This window comes from Cherax quadricarinatus, chromosome 57, assembly GCF_038502225.1.
Source record: "Cherax quadricarinatus isolate ZL_2023a chromosome 57, ASM3850222v1, whole genome shotgun sequence".
Lineage (NCBI taxonomy): Eukaryota > Metazoa > Arthropoda > Malacostraca > Decapoda > Parastacidae > Cherax > Cherax quadricarinatus.
The window spans coordinates 6,846,037-6,861,838 of record NC_091348.1 but is presented as its reverse complement, the minus strand read 5'-3'; the positions used below and the strand labels follow the sequence as shown (position 1 = coordinate 6,861,838).

The 15,802-nt window shown below is 44.6% G+C and overlaps 1 protein-coding gene across 1 annotated transcript in view; it reads left to right on the top strand.

Moving 5' to 3' along the window:
* Positions 1-15,802, top strand: part of LOC138854390 (uncharacterized) — a 299,205-nt gene that overhangs the window by 278,530 nt on the left and 4,873 nt on the right. The window lies entirely within an intron of this gene.

Sequence of the window (15,802 nt, the reverse complement as noted above, 5' to 3'; positions counted from 1 at the left end):
GTAAATAGAACACCTCTATATGAAACTGGTAGGTCATGTACTGCTGACCGCGCAGCAGTCTGCCTGTTCATTGCCCTGTACGTCAACATGACCAGGGACCCAACAAAAAACAATATCTTCATGCGGAGGATACGGAGGACTAAGGGGTGAGGTGTATCAAATTTCTGTATAGCCTGTAAAGCACTAAGGGAGTCTGAGACAACCACAAATGATGACACAGGTATAGATGCAATACGGATAAGTGCTGCAAGAATGGCATACAATTCAGCAGTAAAAATAAATGTTAAACCTAAAACCCAATCTAACTTTATTATTTTTTAAATACACTACCTAACAGAATACTCCATTCTACTGAATGTACAACAATGCATACAACCATATGACCTGTCTTTGTAATACTCACTTGTGCTTTATAGTAATCTGTATACATTAAAGTTTTATCACTGATGTCATCATTGCTTAGTTCATCTTAAGTTAATTTTAAGCCAGCCCGTAATGCTATGCATAGTATAAGTGGCTTTGGCATGCTGCTCTTATCTGTATTTTTTGTACCTCTGTATGTGTGCTCAAATTTTTAAATAAATAAATAAATAAATAAATAAATAAAAGATAGTGAATGCCCTCGTACGACGCTGTCCGGAAACACTGCTGTGAATCCTACGCCGTCAGAAGACTTAGAGCCATCTGTGTACACCGCAATGGCATGAGAATGAGAGTGGAAGTGGTCAAGAAAAAGAGAGCGAGAAGCTACCATAGACAGTTGGGCTTTCGAGCAAGGAAGCGAGAAAGAACAGACTCGAACAGCTGGAACTTCCCAGGGGGGTAGGGAAAAGTGAGATGCTACATGAACATAGAAAGGTGGTAACTGAAGAGAAGACAAGAGCGAATGTAGGCGAAGAGAGAAGGGACGGAGCAAACAGGGGCAGCGAACAAATAATGTCTACTAACATCGGTGACCATTCTATAAATGGAAGGATTGCAGAGATCATGAGAGCATACATAGTAGCGAAGGCAATGGGCATCACGGTGATCAGATAAGGATGGAACGTTCACTTTTGCATAGAGGCTCTCAACAGGGGAAGAGCAAAAAGCACCAAGGCATAAACGTAATCCTTGGTGATGAATGGGGTTAAGGCTAGAGAGAGTAGCAGGAGAGGCCGCTGAATAGATCTGGTCACCACAATCAAGTTTCGATAAAACGAGGGTGGAATGTAGGCGAAGGAGAATTCGACGATCAGCTCCCCATGAAAGATGAGCAAGGGTTTTAAGAAGGTTCAGCCGGCTGTGACAAGTTGCCTTCAGAGAAGTAATGCGAGGTTTCCAGGATAACCTACGGTCAAAGAGGAGGCCTAGAAACCCGACTATCATGCTCAGGGATACGGGAGCCATAGAGGTACAAAGGATGATCGGAGATGACAGAGCGTCTAGTGAAAGTAATTTGGCGAGTTTTGGTACTGGAAAATTTAAACCCATGTGTGGTGGCCCAATTGGAAACACGGTCAGATAAAGCAGCAAGGAAGGTTGGTAGATTACCACAGAGGCCTAAGGAGTGAGCTTGGGCTAAAATTTTATACCTCCAAGTGGTGTCATATGCTATCTCAAGATCAAAAAAGACTGCTAGGATGGAGTGTTTGTTAGCAAAGGCATTTCACATATACGTATCTAAGTGGAGCAAGGGGTTCAAAGTAGAGAGGCCCTTGCAAAAGCCATATTGGCAAGGAGACAGACTATTAAGTTTCCAAATACCATATCAAACATCTATTCACCAATCATTCCATCACCTTACGGACTACACTGGTCAGAGCAATGGGACGATAGTGAGAGGTGTCAAGCCCCGAGGTGCCTGGTTGCAAAACGGTAGGACAATGACAGATCCCCATTGTTGAAGAACTCCTTGCATCCAAATAAGATTGAAAAGGCACAAAAGGACTGTAAGGGCTGCAGAATGCAGATCTAGCATAATGATATGAATATCAGGCCCAGCTGCCGATGACTGGCAAGCAGAAAGCGTGGACTCTAGATCTAGGAAAGTGAAAGGTACGTTATATGGCTCCATCCCATTAGAGGAGAAATCCAAGGGCAATTGCTCCTTGGTAGACTTAGATGTAAGAAATGAGGGACAAAGGTGAAGCCCTTGGGAGAGAGAGACAAGATAGTTCCCGATTTCCATGGCAACTTTAAGGGGTTCTGCAACACTACCACCAGCAACCCGCAAAACAGGAGCTGGGTCCTGAGTGTACTTGCCACACAACTTTCCTTACCTTCTTCCAAACCGCACACATAGGGGAAGTAGAGGCTTGCCAACAAGTGCTTAGCGTTGCATATGATGCGGTGAACGACTACCCCTTGCCCGTTTAAAATCCAAAAGACGATCTGAGGTCCAATTATATCGATAATGGCCCCATGCAGCACATTTCAAATGCATTGCACAGGCACATGCAGGAGACTACCAAGGCATGCATGCCTGAGAATGCTTACCTGAGGTTTGAGTACTAGAATGTGATGCTGCAGTCAAAACTAAGGTCGAAAACTGGTGCACCAGCTCATCAACAGAGGATGAAGGAGGGCCCCACAAAAGGTGGTAAGATGAGAGTACAAGTCCCAATTCGATTGTTTAAATTGCCAACGGGGGCTACGAGGCGGTCAAGAATATGTAGAAGCAAGAATAGGAAAGTGATCACTCGTGCAAATCTGGGAGAGCAGATCAAGCATAATCAAGTGCAACTGATGAGGAGCAGACAGAAAGATCAATGCGAGAGAGAGACCGAGTTCAAGAGTCAAAATGGGTAGGAGGACCCGTGTTTAAAACGAAGATGAGAAGCGAGAAGTCTCCCAAACTGATCACCACGAGTCACAGTGGGACTCTCCCCAAAGATGATGGTGAGTGTTAAAATCACCTAACAAGATGGGCAGCAGTAGAGATCAAGAACACAATATCCAAGATACAGAATGGACGGGAAGGGGATATATATAGAGAGCAAACTGTATACAATCTATGCAAATCAATATGGGCTGCAGTAGAATACAACAGAAAACGAACAAAGACCTGTTGATCCGGTATACTAACGTGCACAAGACGTGCACTCTCATTAAATGATTCATCAGGAAAGAGATCAGAAGACCACAACAGCACATAGCCCAAAACAGGATGAATAATGGCTGAACAAATTTTGGGCTCTTGTAACCAGACACGTACTGGGGAAAACTGGGAGAGCAGCACCTGGATTATTATTATAATCAAAAAGAAGCGCTAAGCCACAAGGGCTATACAGCGCTGCAGGGTAGGGAAGGAAGCGAGGGTATTGGATGGCAGAAGGGAGGAGGGATGATCAGTAGGTTACAGAAAACAGCGGGGCAGGGGATAGTATGGGGGTAGAGGGTAGCAAGAGATTGAAGTAGAAAGGGCTGAAGGTATCAGAATTTGTGAAGTCAGTTGTTGTCAAAAAGTCAATGAGAGAGTCCGGATGAAAGGTGGGTCCATCAGCAAGTAGGGAAGGTAAAGAGAGAGCAGCGGAGCGAAGACGACAATGGAGGTAAATTCTGCGTGCTCGTTGATAAAGTGGGCAGTCCAACAGAATGTGGCTGATAATGGAGCTTGGCAATTCTCACAGAGGAGCAGGGCGCCTCTCCATGAGATATCTATGAGTAAGACGAGTATGGCCAATGCGAAGACGGGAGAGAGTAGTCTCCCAACCTCGACACTGGTGATAAGACGGCCAGGAACCTATACTTGGTTTAATAGATTGAAGTTTGTTGCCGAGCATAGTAGACCAACGGTGTTGCCAACGGGTGTGAAGGTGGGAAGATATTGCAGCAAAATAGTCCGTAAATGGAATACCTCTATATGAAACAGGTAGGTCATGTACTGCTGACCGCGCAGCAGTGTCTGCCTGTTCATTGCCCTGTACGTCAACATGACCAGGGACCCAACAAAAAACAATATCTTTATACGGCGTAGCCAAAGTTGGATACGGAGGACTAAGGGGTGAGGTGTATCAAATTTCTGTATAGCCTGTAAAGCACTAGGGGAGTCTGAGACAACCACAAATGATGACACAGGCATAGATGCAATACGGATAAGTGCTGCAAGGATGGCATACAATTCAGCAGTAAAAATACTAGCCGAAGATAGTAAATGCCCTCGTACAACGCTGTCCGGAGACACTGCTGCGAATCCTACGCCGTCAGAAGACTTAGAGCCATCTGTGTACACAGCAATGGCATGAGAATGAGAGTGAAAGTGGTCAAGAAAAAGAGAGCGGGAAGCAACCATAGACAGTTGGGCTTTCGAGCAAGGGAGAGAGAAAGAACAGACTCGAACAGCTGGAACTTCCCAGGGGGGTAGGGAAAGGTGAGATGCTACATGAACATAGAAAGGTGGTAATTGAAGAGAAGACAAGAGCGAATGAAGGCAAAGAGAGAAGGGACGGAGTAAACAGGGGCGGCGAACAAATAAAGAATGTCTACTATCAGTGACCATTCTATAAATGGAAGGATTGTGGAGATCATGAGATCATACATAGTAGCGAAGGCAATGGGCATCACGGCGATCAGATAAGGATGGAACGTTTGCTTCTGCATAGAGGCTCTCGACAGGGGAAGAGCGAAAAGCACCAAGGCATAAACGTAATCCTTGGTGATGAATGGGGTTAAGGCTAAAGAGAGTAGCAGGAGATGCCGCTGAATAGATCTGGTCACCATAATCAAGTTTCGATAAAATAAGGGTGGAATGTAGGCAAAGGAGGGTTCGACGATCAGCTCCCCATGAAAGATGAGCAAGGGTTTTAAGAAGGTTCAGCCGGCTGTGACTGCAGCACCTGGAGCTCTCATCGATTACCCAAAGCCACGAATATTCCACTGTAAATAAGTCATTATTCACAAAGACAGGTATGCCAATAATAAGTGATAAAATTATGGGCTATTAGGGTCAGTGAAGTCAATGTGTGGATGCAACAGAAAGCGTGTAAGCAATGAGGAATCAGAATGCTGTGAAGAAAAAGATTGCTGCAAGAATCATGAAAAATAAGAAGGGGTAGGAGGAGGTGCGCCGGTGTCCATCGAGGGTTTTGTCTCTCCAATATAGTCCGAGATAGCATAAAGTATCTCAGCGGATAAGGAAGACGCCAATACCACGACTTCAGAGACAAGTGAGGTAGAACAAGTGGAGATCAGGAAGACTATGAAGGGAGCCAAAGAGGTTTGAGAGGGGAGGAGAGTATGAACCTGGAGAGATGTGCCAGCAGGGACAGAGTCCTGCAGTGGAACAGGAGAAGAAGTTTTAAGTAAGTAAGTAAATTTATTCAGGTATACACAAATACAGTTACATAGAATTATCATACATAGCAGCATATGTGTAGAGAACCTAGGATAACCCAAAAAAGTCAGACAGAGTGACTTATTTCCATTGGGGTCCTGAGGAAGAAGTCTGGGGGTGCAACAGAAAAGGAGACCACACGAGGGGGAGATGAACCTCCACTTCCGTGTGTGAGTTAGAAAGGGGGTGAGAAGTAGGCACAGAGGATGAAAAGGAAAACTGCTGGGGAATTTTATGCACTGGAGGAATGCAAAGGGACTTGGGCTTATGAGATGGGTTCAGCTTCGCAGGTGATAAGTGCAAAGAAGTTGCAGGCATGCGAAGCCTTGCAGACTGAGAAACTAGCAGGTATAACGAGATTATTTGGTAAACTGAAAGCGGGGTGTGAATTATGAACGTCTTCGGAGGCTTCTTAGTTTATTTGTAAAGTCGTGGTGGGTACACAGGCTTGTGTGTTGTGCCCATGGCCCAGGAGGGCCATCCCACGAGAGGGAGAAAGCTAGTAGACCTTCTGTCTTTCTGCTAGGCTGCTGTGAGAGTGAGAGTGTGGGACCAGCTTCCCACAGACCTGGAGCAGGCCCAGAGGGCAGCACCTTAGTGGTGCGAAATATGAACTGAGTTGGCAGACAGCATAGGCTGTCTGTGCAGACAGTACAGGCTGTCTACATATGCTCGGCCACCTACCGCACGTTGTCCCGACGCGACAATACTGGTGGTAAAAGAAACTCAGTCTCTTTCTCGTAGGAACAGGGCACAGAACACAAAATAAAAAACATATATATACATATGGACATGGAAAAAAACTTCCTACAGGGAGGGAAGAAAAAACATGTGGGGCGTGCTAAACTTCGTGGTCATAGGCAGTGAGCGTCGAAGGGCATCACCGCACGCCTTCCTGCGTCTGGACAGATACTGCAACACAGGAGACATCACTGTGGCTGAGCTGTGATGTAATGGGGTACGGTCTCCTCTAGAACAGTGAAGCAGTCATCGTAGGAGTCACTGCAGGTTTCACTCAACCTGGGCACGACATACTGGTGCCCTTGAGCGAGGCATCGACAAAACTCGGCAACTGGGCAGGACTTCTGGCAAGCGACTCAGGGCACTTCTCGACTGGTACTGTCGCTGGGCTGTCACTGCCGGCGAGCGTGGAGCGAGTTGTGGAGCGAGTCGTGGCAGAGACGACTGGGCGAAACATCTGGGAGTCGTAACATCATACACCAGACTGCAGTGAGCAAGCTAGCAAAGTGACATCATCTTTGTGCAGGCTGCTCACTGAAGCTTGTGATACAAGACTGACACAGCGCCTGCCGACAGGGCTAACTGCGGCTTGACGAGTGTCATTCTCTCAGCAGTTGGAGTTATAGCAGAGGTTAGTCTAAGCATCCCCAGACTTGTTTCTCTACATATAATTGCACTCTGAAGGTCTGGAGGTGAAGTGAAACAAAACTCGATGGGAATCGTAGCAGGTACGATTCTGCAGATCATGAGTGACGAGCATAAGAGCTTTCTGTACAAGGGGGCTCGGGCTCAGAGCTGACTGATATCAGCTGTCAAACGCACTGGTCACATCGGGTGACTTGGCACAGTGGTGCTACTCTGGGTCTCACACTGGACTCACGGAAAACTTTACACACACCCGCGGTACATGCAGTACAACATGGCTTAACTAGCAAATGATGCTTTTCTATGCACAAAATTGACACTAAGCCATACACTAACATGTGAGAACACTGACTGAGAGGAATTAATTAACACACGACATACATCTTCTCTCAATCTTCTCAATACTGAAATAATTACTAGAAACACTATGTGACATGTGTGATGTCAGGTGTGATGTTGCGAGGTGATGTCAGCAGCACTGTGACATCAGCAGACATCTCGAGGTGACGTAAGGCAGACATCGTGATGTCAGGAAGTCGGGCAGCATCGTCGGTGACGTCAATGTGATGTGGGCAGCAGACCACAGCATGAGGCCTGGGACATCTGGCTTGGTAACCCACGTGGCTTGTAGATCCACGTGACATTGCCCACACCCCACGTGGCATCAGGATCTATGTGGTGTCATGATCTAAGTGGCCTGCTGATCCACATGGCTTGCTGATCCACATGGCTTGCTGATCCACATGGCTTGCTGATCCACATGGCTTGCTGATCCACATGGCTTGCTGATCCACGTGGCTTGCTGATCTACATAGCTTCAAGTAGCCTCGAGCACTCAGATACACAGCTCTGGCAATGAATCGCACGAAAAACAGCAGAAAATACAGCAGAGGGAGTGAGTAGTGGTAGACGGGTGAGAGTGAGTGGGGCGAGCATGGGCGAGGTGAGGAAACAGCCACTTCCTCCTCCTCCCACCCACAAACACAGGGAGATACACTGAACGCAGAAATCACCACAAAACTCAACTCTGGCTTGCTGAAATAGCTGTGCTGAGCTGAACAACAGCAGAACATACAAGTGATGCTGAACACAGATTTGAGAAACAGCGTGGGATGCTGTAGCATAGTCACTGGGACACCACTTACAATTCTCGAAGAAATTCGGCAAATTTCGGCTAGATCATGCTTGTACCTGTGTCTGGATGCTCAAACATGCAGACACATCAGGATAACTCGTTGAGAGATGGATGCAGCAAACAACTGCTGCGACCACCGCTTCCCACCAATGTTTAATGTGATTTGGTGTAGCTGGTGAGTAAATGATACGTCTTCGGAGGCTTCTTACTTTATTTGTCAAGTTGTGGTGGGTACACAGGCTTGTGTGTTGTGCCCATGGCCCAGGAGGGCCATCCCACAAGAGGAGAGAGCTAGTAGGCCTTGTGTCTTCCTGTTAGGCTGCTGTGTGAGTGCGTGTGGGACCAGCTTCCCACAGACCTGGAGCAGGCCCAGAGGGCAGCACCTTAGTGGGGCGAAATATGAACTGAGCTGGCAGACAGCATAGGCTGTCTGTGCAGACAGTACAGGCTGTCTACACAGGTGAGAAGAAGTAGAGATAGGAGTAGGTAAGGAAGTGGGGGTTTCAGAGGGTAAAACTGCAAAATAAGTAGAGACGGGGGTAACCCGCTGGTAGGCGGGGGAACCACCAAGGTTGGAGGTCTCCTAGTTACTCGTGAATAAGGAATATGAAGAAGATTCCCCTGAAGGCAGAGCTGAGAGACAGCCATAGCATAGGTAAGGCTTACGCTCTCCCTAAGACAATGGATTTCTCATTCATTACGATAGACCCAACAACGGCAGGAAAAAGAAGGATGAGGTTCATTGCAATTGAGACAAGTGGGGCGAAGACTACAAGATGCATCAGCATGATCTGCAGCACTGCAGACTGGGCACTCTGCAACAGATCTGCAGTATTTAGTGGGGTGTCCAAAGCTCCAGCAATTTCGATGCTGTTGGGGAGTAGGGACCACTTTACAGACCTCTAGGCGATGGCCTGCAATATAAACAGAGGATGGGAGTTCATTGCAGTCGAAGGTTAAGCGGGCGATGTTACTGGGAAAGCGCCTCCGCCCGCGAGTGGGCAGGACATACTTATCCATTTTGATAATAGGAAGGTCCTGAAGGGCTAATTGCTCCAAAATATCATTGCAAGGCAAAAAATCACTCTGTACAATGGTACGTGGTAAAACCACCATACCACTGCAAGAATTGAGAATGTTATCAGTGGAGGTAATATGGGAAAGATCATGAGCTTGTTCTGCATTCTGAACTGTAATGATGCACACACCGCTTCAAAGAGTGTGAAAGGATATATTTCGGCCAACATATCGTAAAAGAGCTTTACCAATACTGCGGTCAGAAAGATAATCAGTTGGATATGTTGGTTGTAGGGAAAAAGAATTTAGTCCACTGCGTACTTGTAAACATGGTTCATAAAGGAAGTGGGTGTCATGTAAGTCATTTTTGGGTAGAATAAGTAGACACTGAAGAAATGTCATCAGTAGATGGTTTGAAACGTTTATGAGTAGTACCGTGGGCAGCCTGACCCGAGGTAGGTGGGCGATCTGAAGACCGTCGCACCATATTCAGGGAAGCTGGACGCATAGTTAAAGGCATTCACGAGGCAGAGGTACTAACAGAAATGGATGGAGCCCCAGCACCTGAGCAGGTGATGAAGTGTCACCAGCAGAAGGTACAGGGGTATGGGAAAAGTCTAGAGAATAGTCCAATAATGAAGCCAGGTCAGAACAGCATGCGGGAACAGAAAGGGGCCTGGGAGGAGGGGGGTTATCACAGAATGAAGTCTTCATGATAGTGGTACTTTATTATTTTAAGAAAATATAGAAAGAAAAGAAAGAAGTGACAGTGGAGGGACAGTTACTAGAAAGCATGGAAGGGCCACAAGTTCCTCCCTATATCCAAGAGGACCTCAAAACCGCCAGCAGTGCAGATATAGCATGGAACCCGTGCCATACCCTACCCTTCACACCAGTAAACCAGTGCTTCTGGATAGCAACCTCTCATCCACTGAGCCAACTCGACAGACAATAGAGGGGGCAGTCGGACACCCACCACAAAGCATACCTCCCTCGGCTGCCACCTCCCAGAACCGACAGGCAGCCTCCAGAGGTACACCCATCACCTGCAGGACACCCTGCCTTTTTTCCTGGAAAACCAGGAAGGGAGCAGGGCACCTCCTGATGATCCAGATTCCATGGCAAACTACACTACTCCCGAGGGACCCCACAGAGTGGGATGAACCCCAGCACACTTCCCCTTATCTATAAACTGTAATGCCAGAGGGGAGGACCCCAGAGGCTACAAACAGGACAGAAAAAAGGGAGGGTTGAGAGGGGGAAGGAAAGGGAAAAGGGGATATGGGGAGGATGGCCGGATTACCGCATAGGCAAACTAGGCATTTGCCTAGGGCCCCGCGGTCCAAGGGGTTCAGGGGCTCATCCAAGATTGCGCACATGGTGCAAGTGCAAAGGGGTCCCTACCTAAAAAGTTCAAGTGTTTGGAGAGTAAAATTGATTTTTAAAAATTAATCAAAAAAATAAATAATGAAATAAAATAAAATAAAAATAAATAAACCTAACCATAGATGGCAACACTCAACACGCCTTTGTTTACATCAGAACAGCTGTGTTTTCCCGCTAATGGGCGAGTATGGGAGATTCCTCTCCAATTTTCTGTAGTAATTACACGTTATCTAGACTTGTACTGTGACAAATTAACTGAAGTGTTGTTGATAGACATTGATGTGTATGGATAAATGTTTGTTTCGCCTCTTTAATTCTCATGTCCTTATCTATGGTGGTAGGCCATATATCATGCAAAACATTATGATTAGTTTAGTTACGAAAATGGTAATATAAATACCATTGTGCATTGTTCTTGGACTCAGTATGATTTCTGTTTAAGTAAATTGGAGATCAAGGAGGATGAATTAGTAAAATATTCGTAGCCCAAATCACTAATCTAATCTATGGTAAAAGTTCTGTATATGACTCCTTTCTGGTAACGTTTTGAATTTTTAGATGCGCAGCCAGAGGAAAGGGGGCTACAAGGGCCATATCCCCCAAATTGACAAAAAAAAATTTCATAATAATTAAAAAATTAATAATAATTGATAATGAAAAATTTGTATTTGCACGATTACAGACAGTGATACAACCTCATTATGGCATCTCGTGAACGTGATGTTGGACGTTCTTATGCAAGTGGGTCACAGAAAAGAAAGAAGAAAATTCAAGAAGAAGAACAGAAAAAGAAAGATATAGGAAGCTGCAGAAAGATCACAGACATGCTCACGAAAACAATTTCTGATGTTACCAGTACAGTTGAATCTGCAGATACGTCAGATCGTACAGGAAGCCCTCCCTCCATTATTTCTCAGCCAGCATCTACTTGTGTGTCTCCTCTCAATGTCTCAACGAACATTTCATCCACAGGATTTGTCTTAAAAGATCCTGCCTCATGGCCAAATGTAATCCCAGATTCTCTACGTAATGCTTTCATTGCAGAAAACTTCAGTCAAACTCTGAACATTGACTTTAGGAAATCAGCAAGGATTTATGATGATGGAAGTCGTCGTTGTTAAAAGTCATCTATGTTTTATAGGAAGCTTGCAAATTCAGAAACGGTGAAAAGATCATGGATGGTATACTCTGAAAGCTCAGGAAAAGTGTACTGTTCAGCATGCAAGCTATTTTCTACCAAAAAAAATACCTTCACACAGGGGTTCAATGACTGGAAAAATTCCAAGCGTTTCGAGGAACATGAAAACAGCACCACTCACAGGAGCTGCATTTTAGCTAGTGTATTTCGTGCACAGAAAAAAGGCTTATTGGATTCTCATTTGGAAAATCAAACTGAAAAAGAGTGCACTTATTGGAGAAAAGTTCTAGAAAGAGTTGTTGCTGTTGTAAAATTCTTAGCTCTAAGAGGACTTGCTTTCCGTGGAGAAAATGAGGTTTTTGGTTCGGAAAACAATGGCAATTTCCTAGGGATCATAGAACTGTTAGCACAATTCGATCCATTCTTAGCAAATCATGTGTCACGCCTTGGGAATGCAGGAAGAGGCACTGTATCTTACAAGTCATCTACTATATGCAATGAATTTATTGAACTGATGACTAAGAAGGTCCTCAATAACATCATAGCAGCTGTGAAAACTGCAAAATACTTTGCAATAAGTGTAGATTCAACACCAGATATTTCACATACAGATCAATTGACATTCATTGTTCGCTTTGTCGACTCCAGTGGTAAGCCTGTAGAGCGCTTTATAAAATTCATTCCTCTTTCAGGCCATGATGGAGAAACAATGATGAATGTAGTACTGGATACTCTGCTTGAACATGATCTCTCTATTATGGATTGCCGTGGCCAGAGCTACGACAATGCTAGTAACATGTCGGGTAAATATAATGGATTGCAAGCCCGTATCAAGCAAATCAACCCACTTGCTGAATATGTGCCCTGCTCAGCACATTCTCTTAATCTTGTTGGGTCATGTGCTGCGGAGTGTTGTGTCACTGCAGTTTCATTTTTTGGACTTTTACAAGCACTCTTTAATTTTTTCTCTGTTTCAACGCATCGGTGGAGTATACTCAAGTCAACCATTCATGGAGATGTCATCAAATCATTATCAACAACAAGGTGGTCAGCGCAGCATGATGCAACACATGCTTTGAAAGACAGCTTTGCTGAAATACGTTCTGCTTTGATCCAAATAGCAGAGGATGAAGACCAGACAGCAACTACAAGAAGCGAAGCAGCCAGCTAAGCATCAAAATTGGAAGATTTTGAATTGGCCTTACTCTTGTGTGCTTTGGGACTGTATACTGGAATGGTTAAATGCCACGAACAAGACACTTCAGAAAATTGAAATTGAAATGGCTACTTGTGCTAACCTCTATGCAGGCTTAGTGGAATTTGTAAGCTCACTTCGCAATGATGAAGCTTTTGAAATGTTTGAAAAGAAAGCTAAACTGCTGGTGAAAGACTACAGTTACCGGGCTGATCATCAGCGGTCAAGGAAGAGGAAACGCAATTTTGAAGAGCCAGACAATGAAATTGTGTTGCTACCAAGGCAGAAATGTAAGACAGCTACATACTTCGTCATTCTGGATTCACTGATTACAGAATTGATGAAAAGAAAAGAAATCTACCAGAATCTCAATGACAAGTTTGGATTTCTGTTCAAAATTACTACTATGCCAGATGCAGAATTGAGAAAAGCTGCATTAAAGTTGCAACAACACCTTTCAGCAGATGTTCAGGACACATTTGTTGAAGAAATAGTTCATTTTTCTGGGTATATGAATCATATTAAAGCTCCACCTGAAAAATGTGCACCCTCCGCTGCTTTGAAACATTTAAGAAATGCAGGTATCTCAGAAACCTTCCCTAATGTTGACATAGTGTATCGCCTTTACCTAACACTTCCAGCTACTAACTGTGAAGGAGAACGTTCATTTTCTGTTTTGAAAAGAGTGAAAAACCAGCTCCGTTCAACAATGAGCCAAGACAAATTGTGTAACCTAGCCTTGTTGACCAATGAGTCTGATCTAACAAGAAATATTGGTTTTCAGAATATAATTGATGATTTTGCCAATATGAAATCCAGAAAAAAGTTTATTTAAGAAGTGCCTGTGAATATAAACAATTCTTTACTTTCTTGAGTTTATATGATTTGATAGTCTTATGCATGATGCATTGATAACAATAATGGTCAGTGATTTATAAAGGGAATAATAGTGTTGTAGTGGTTATGCTGAATATAATAGGTACATGATGTCACTACTTTAATAGCCTAATCTAGTAATACTATGCTGTCTTGAGTTTATTCTCTTTAAAATGCATGATTTAACAAGATAGTTATAATGGCTGTTGGTAAATGGTTTTGGTTGTCTTGATGTACTTTCTCTATTAAATTTAATGTAAATAGCCAGAATGTATTTAATTAGACCTTAAACAGGATCACACCGACCCCCCCCCACCCCCAAGCTGGAAGGGGTCGCTTCGCTTACCCGTTACTCAAAGGGGCCCCGCCAATCTGAATAGCCTAGGGCCCGGAGACTTCTTAATCCGGCCCTGAGGATGGGATAGGGAAGGGGGATTGGGGGGTAATTAGGTTCGGTCTGAGGAAGAAGACCAAAAAGGTTAATTCCTCAGACCAACAGCCTCTTCACCGCACCAAGGAACCCCCCTTGAAGAGGAGAAAGGTCTGAAGAAATGTCCGGTAACAAGGTAGGGTCATAAGAGTGCTGCTACAGAAAGGGGCCCAGGAGGAGCAGATTCATGGATTTGGGACCTCATGGTTAGGTCTCTTTTCTTTCTTTTTAAGAAAAAAAAAAGGAAAAAAAAGGGAAAGAACATGGAGGGGTAGCTCCTAGGAGGAATGAAAGTGTTGTAAATCCCCCTCCACATCCAAGACGACCTCAGTGCAACTGGTAGTGCAGATGTGGCTTGGAACCCATACCATGCCACCTTGGTGGATAAAAGAGAGGGCAGTCAGAAACCCAGAACAAAGCATACCTTCTTCAGCTACCACCTCCTGGAATCCAAAAGACAGCCTCCAGAGATGCACCCATCACCTGAAAGACACCCGAAGCCTCCCCCCCCCACCCCCAGTAGACTGGAGAAGGATCAGGATCTCCAGACGATCCAGATTCCATGGTAAACTACACTATTACCAAGGACCTCAACAGAATGGGATGATGGTATCCCTCCCCCAACCTAGGACGTAGAATGCCTGAGGAAAAAACTCCTAAGGCTGAAAACAGGAAATGGAAAGGATGGGGAGGAGGAGAAGGAAAGGGAAAGAAGGGATGGGGAGGAGGAGAAGGAATGGGAAAGGAGGGATGGGGAGGAGGAGAAGGAATGGGAAAGGAGGGATGGGTAGGAGAAGGAATGGGAAAGGAGGGATGGGGAGAGGGGGGATGGGGAGACAAGGAGTGGGAAAGCAGGGATGGGGAGAGGAGAAGGAATGGGAAAGGAGGGAGGGGGTGGATGGGACAGAGAAGGGGATGATTGGAGGGGTAATTAGGTTCGGCTGGAGGAAGAAGACCGAAATGCCCAACTCCTCAGACCAATAGCCTCTTTGCCATGGCAAGGACACCCCTTAGAGTTTTTTTTTTTTATTCCCAGTGGGGTGCAATTCAGGCCTGAAAGCTTCTGTTTACATAGTGGCTGTATATTACAGCACCAAATGGTTTTACAGTGGTACCTCGAGTTTCGAACACCTCCCAACTCGAGCAATTACGTAAGTGTATTTTTGTAAGTGCTTTTGTAAGTGTATTTTTGGGGGTCTGAAATGGACTAATTTAATTTACATTATTCCTTATGGGAACAAACTCATTTGGTAACAGCATGCGAACATCCTTCTGGAACAAATTATGGCTGAAACTCGAGGTACAACTGCATAATATAAGAAAATTATGAAATGAAATATCCAACACCTGTTCTCTGCAGCCAGCACACACACAAGCCAGCTATAAAACACAAGCTACACCACTGTGGATCAAAGCAAAATCAGATTGAAATCCAGATCTTTCTCAAATTCTTGATTGTTAGCAAAAGTATTTTTTTTTATTTTGCCCTCTAGTGGAAATTGGGACATTTGAAAAGATGATACTTTGGTTTCTAGAACAATATTTGAACTAATAAAATCCACACACAGGTTCCATATTCGAAGGAAACTCAAACAATTAAAACTCATTAGTTATCCACATAAAGTATCTATAGCTAACTGCTTAACCCCTTGACTGTCGCAACCCCAGATCCTGGTGTAGCAAAAATTAAAAAAAAAAAAAATATACATTTTCTTATGAAATGATAGAGAATCTTTTCCCGATGGCAATGACACCAAAAGTATGAAATTTGATGGAAAACTGCCGGAATTACGCTCTCACGAAGTTAGTGACCTCGGCGATATTTACGAATCGGCGATTTCGCCCACTTTGAGCCCTGTTTTCGGCTAATTCTGTTCCAGTCGACCAAACTCATAGCTATTTCTTTAGAACTCCATTTTTTCTAT